The sequence below is a fragment of the Lathyrus oleraceus genome, chromosome 7 (genome assembly GCF_024323335.1).
Source record: "Lathyrus oleraceus cultivar Zhongwan6 chromosome 7, CAAS_Psat_ZW6_1.0, whole genome shotgun sequence".
Lineage (NCBI taxonomy): Eukaryota > Viridiplantae > Streptophyta > Magnoliopsida > Fabales > Fabaceae > Lathyrus > Lathyrus oleraceus.
In genome coordinates this window covers 310,110,591-310,116,131 of record NC_066585.1, presented here as the reverse complement: position 1 = coordinate 310,116,131, position 5,541 = coordinate 310,110,591, and positions in this window count along the sequence as shown.

The following is a 5,541-nucleotide window of genomic DNA, read 5'->3' as shown; positions in this document are numbered from 1 at the left end:
TAAGCCCAGTGATTGGCATTCAGGCTCCATGTTTGCCTCTTTGCGAGTTTGTTTGGTTCGGATGCTGACATAAGTCCAGTGATTGGCAGTCGGGCTCCACGTTTGCCTCTTTGTGAGTTTGTTTGGTTCGGATGCTGACATAAGTCCAATGATTGGCAGTCGGGCTCCACGTTTGCCCTTTTGTGTGTGTTTTGGTTCGGATGCTGACATAAGTCCAGTGATTGGCAGTCGGGCTCCACGTTTGCCTCTTTGTGAGTTTGTTTGGTTCGGATGCTGACATAAGTCCAGTGATTGGCAGTCGGGCTCCACGTTTGCCCCTTTTGTGTGTGTTTCGGTTCGGATGCTGATGTAAGTCCAATGATTGGCAGTCGGGCTCCACGTTTGCCCTTTTGTGTGTGTTTTGGTTCGGATGCTGATGTAAGTCCAGTAATTGGCAGTCGGGCTCCATGTTTGCCACCTTTTTGTGTGTAGGTGTCTTGTTTTGTTTGGCGTGCGTGAGCCGAACTACGGCAACTCTGATTCTCATGTCCAGATGAGATACGTAGGCACAAGATGCGATGCCTTGCCGAGTTTGACTAACGACTAACAACTAATCCTTGTTTCCTTTCGCCCTCGTTGCGATCCTTTCTCTCGCCCTCGTTGCGATCGAGACCTTTCCCTTTCTTTTGCCCTAGTTGCAATCGAGACCCTTTGTTCCTGTAGTTAGCCGAACTACATTATGCTCTGATTCTCATTCCCGATGAGATATGTAGGCATAAGACGCGATGTCTTAGCGAGCACACTTATCCTTAACCCCTAGGTAGCCGAGCTACGAAGACTCTGATTCTCATATTCAGATGAGATACGTATGCAGTGGATGCGACATCCGTGCGAGTCATTTTCTTTGACCCTTTCTTTTAGTAAATAGTACATTAGATAAACATACACCCTTTAGACAAGAACAACAAGAGTGGATCCCGTAGAGTACTACGGATGCGTAGGGGTGCTAATACCTTCCCTTCGCATAACCGACTCCCGAACCCAAGATTTGGTTGCGAGACCTTGTCTTTTCCTTTCCTTTCTCCAGGTTTACTTCGAGCGTTTCCTTTCCCTCTGTTAGGATAAATAACGCACGGTGGCGACTCTTCTGTCATTTTCTTCTTCGCCGGTTGTTTTTTTCGCAGACCGTATTTTTCGGGTTGCGACAGCTGGCGACTCTGCTGGGGATAAACAGTTTCCCTAAGCGAGTCCCTCCTAGCTTTTGTAGGTTTCTTGTTTGTTGGGTGTTTATTCTTTTGTACAGTTATTTATTTTCAGCATTTACCTGCTTTACCTTATTGCATTCATGTACATATGTTTGTTGTATCTGCTGCCGTTTATCTGTTTGTTGGGGTGGGGTGTTCTATGAGAGGTAAGCCCATTACCCAGGCTTGAGTGTACACACAGATTTTAGAGTGGATGTTCATGAGGCTTGCGTGGCATGTTGCTACGTTAAGTCGTTCGTGAAGAACCACACCCAGACGAGGTTTCTCTTGGATATATTATGTCCTACGGATGTTCCGTAACGACATGATGTTCCTTTAGAAATCGTCGACTCTGGTGACCATCTCCCGAGAACTCAGTCGAGGCCTCTCCTCCGAGACGTGATTATGTTAGCTCTGGTGGGCGCATTCTCACTGCTCAATCCGAGGACCCCGAGACTGGGAACTTGCTTTAGGATGTCCTGTTGAGGGGAGTCAGTAGAGGTCTTTTATCCCGTAATAATGCCAAACCTTCAGTGGTAAACGTATTATTCTCGACTGAAGGGCTGAAGCTGACAAACTTCTGTTCTTAAAACCTACCAGTGAGGGGAGGGTTTGATCTCTACAGATACGGTTTCTGCCAGTGGTGCTGTGATGGTGACTTTGGTTCAGCCAAATTTATGGACATTTATTTCTGGGACGCCGGAGTTCTGTCCGTGGTTTATCAATGGGTTCCGTTTATTTCGGATCCCCGGGTTGAATTTGTAAGTACCTGTTCAGAGGATCTGACTGTCATCCGTTCAGTGGATGTTCCCGTGATGATAGTGATGTAATCCCCAGTTCCGTTTATTTCGGAACTCCCCAAGTCGGATTTATGGTGACTTAGTCCCGATGACTGTGACTGGTTCAGAGAATGGGTCTTCAGATGACTCGACGGCACAGTGACCTGCATCCATGCATTTGCATCGCATTCATCTGCATTCCACCCATGTCTATCCGTACTCAGGGTCCACTTTTTGATTAAGATTCTGGTTGAGAGATATCCAGATGTCAGAATGTTATTGATGAAAAATTATCTGTCTCTATGAAACCAAAATCCAAGGAATATTCCTGGTACGGATAGACATTGCATGCGTGAGTCATACTAACCCATTTGCTGTTTTGTAGGTGTCAACCGGTGCGCATAGCTCTTCCATTCAGACATACAGTCAGACTCCACAAATCCAAGCTGATGGATCTTCCCAACGCCGACATCCTTGAACTGAAAGAGATGATGAGGGGATTGTTCAGTATCGTGCAAGGGCTTGCCTTGGGACAGAAAGCCATGTCTGAGAGATTGGAAAGGATTGAGAGCTGGATGATCAAGGAGAAAGTTCAGGGAAAGGCTCCATCATCCGATGTAACAAATCCCTCTGGCTCGGTAGCAAAGAAACTCTCTGACAGTGGTCCGCTTAAAAAGGAGGTTGAGTCAAGTGGTGTGCCGGCAAAGAAAGAACGCAGTAAGGATCGTTATCATCCTTATGCTGTTGCTGTAACCACTCTTGTTGGTAACTCACCTGTACCCCCGCAACAACCACCACCTCAACAGAAGGCACCGAGAGCTAGGAGCCAGGTGAAGAGAAAGAAGGAGGATCGTCAGTTTGAGGAGCCACCTGTGACCTACACCCTTCTGTTCAGGAGATTGAGGGATTTGGGGTTAGTCCAGCCAAGGATTTTAATTCCCATAGCACAACAGAAGAGGCCTGCACACTATGATGAGAATGCCAGTTGTGAATTCCATTCTGGGGCACCCGGGCACAGTGTTGAGGGTTGTAAAGCTTTCAAGCATGTCGTCCAGGACATGGTGGACTCCAAGATCATCAGTTTGGCACAGATCATGGAGGGGGATGTCAACCCTGTACCCAGGCAGGGTCCTGTAAAGATGAAGATGGTGAAAAAGGTCAAGAAAGGAATGGAGATGATTGAGGAAGATCAGTTAAAGGTTCCCATGTCTGTGGTCCCAGAACCTCTAGTGCAGGATGGAGTCTTCCCTGTGGTTGATAATTGTTGTGCGGCCGTTGTCACAGAGGGGTGTGTATTGATGGGAGACACGACCCAGAAGATGAAAGAAGTAGAAATGGACATTGGAAAACTTGAAATACCCAGTCAAGCAATCGAAACCGTCCAGGTGGAGAGCGCTCTTGTTGTCAAGAAAGAGAAGAAGCTGTCCATTTCTTCTTATAAACAAGCTCTAGAGGTGGTGAAGAACCAAGAGGCCCGAGGTTGGGGCAGGATCATCGACATAGTGGTAAAGGCAGACATGTTCGGGATTGGTTATCCAGATCAAGAGTCGTCTAGACCAAACGGAGGACGTCGTCCACCGTACATCTTTGTCAGTGCAGGAATGCTGGATTCTGATCATGCTTGTTCAGTGAGTGAAGAGATCGACCGCGACCGCGAGCTCGAGCTGTGGATAAAGTCGTGCGTACCAGGCAACTGGAAGGCCTCCAAAAGCATTACTGTCGCTCATCCGGAAGTGTAGTATTTCTGTGTTTCAATTGTTGTTTGCATGAAAGCCATACGTTTTGCCCGAAACGTACTGGTCCATTGTAAGGGTCATCTCATGTGTTTCATTTTGCAACGTTTTGCATCAGTAATAAATGGATGTTTTTGTGATTAAAAGCGGTGTTCCCTGTTTTTCATTTTTTACAGTTTTTTTAAAAAAAAATATATATATAAAAAATGGCAATGTTTTTCGTTTTTCTTTTGAACTTGTCTCGTTCCAACCTCAAAAGTGATTACCCTCCTGATCTCATCGATAACAATTTGGTTACACATTTGTATGACTTCGACAATTCGATCTATCATGCCGAAGGAGAACGCGAAGAAGATTGTGATTTGTTGGAATTAGCCGGGTCGTTGAAACCAGAGGAGAAGGTGATTCAACCGCACGAGGAGCGAATCAAGATTGCCATCCCAAGTACCGTCGAGGTCAGAAGGGAAAGCGAATATTGAGGCCGCTTCAGAGGCAAGTCAAGAACAGGATGGTATATGTGCGCCTGGTTGTATCTAGATACACCAAGGTAAGATACCAATGTTGTGGAGGCACGAGTTACCATGGAGAGAAGACTGTCCTCCAGGGAAGCGGAAACCGGTGCTGAAAGATGAGAATGTGTGTGGACTGTCGAGATGTGAGCTGAGCTAATCTGAAAGATGAATTCCCGGTACATCACAACGAGGTATTGGATTGATTATAATGCTCAGTTTATCTTCATGGATGGCTTCTTGGCCGAGACCAGATTGAACTGTTGCCAGATGATATGACGTAAACCGTGTCCATCACACAAGGGGCACCTTCTGGTTATAAGGTGATGTCGTTTAGTATCAAGAAGGCCGGTGCCAAGTATCAGAAGTCTAGGGTGACTTTGTTTCATGATACGATTCATCGTGAAAGCAAATGCCATGTTGATGACATGATGGCAAAGTCCCAAGCAGAAGAGGGGCATCCGGTGGATCAAGTTGTTTGACAGGTAGAGATAACTCATACTGTTGAGTTCGAATTAGCGCACTTATGGAGTGCTGCCCAGCAAGCTGCCGAGGCGTGTTGCGAACGAAAGAGGAATCAAGGTTGATCCTACAAAAAAAAAAAAAAAAAAAAAAAAAAAAAAAGAGTAGTAGGAACCTCTGATTCTGATACCTTCCGGGGAAGAAACGACTACTAATCTGGTACCTGACAGCCCTTAAGGGGTCTATGAGGTGCGTATTGAATCAGTATGACTAGTCTTGTCGAAAAGAGCACGCAATTTACCTAAGCAAAAAGTTTATCGACTGTGAAACAATACACTCACTGCTCGAGAAAACTTGATGTACTTTGGCATAGGCTGCTCGCCGATTGAGACAGTGTATGCTGGTTCATGCCACCTTGTGGATGTCCAAAAATGGATCGGATCAAGTATGTGCTTGAGGAGCTAGCATCGAACGGACGGGTTGTGAGAAGGCAAGTGATGTCGACTGAATACGATATTCAGTATACCTCCTAGAAAGCAATCAAGAGGAGGGTATTGTATGGGTATCTCGCCCAACAGCCCACTGATGATTGTCAACCAAGGAAGTCTGAAGTCCCTGATGAGGACATCTCGAGGTACTCGAATCGAAAGATTGAGAGTGACCGATCCCGGAGGAGGGGCCTGACCCCGAATCCGAACGGGTTTTGGATGTCTGATGGGGAGAGTTTAAAGAGAGTGAGCTAGTGCTTCCCCGATAACATGTGAACGCACCAATGATAGTGGCTGAGTACGAAGTTGGTATCCTGAGTGTCGTACTTTGGTACGTGCATCTACTG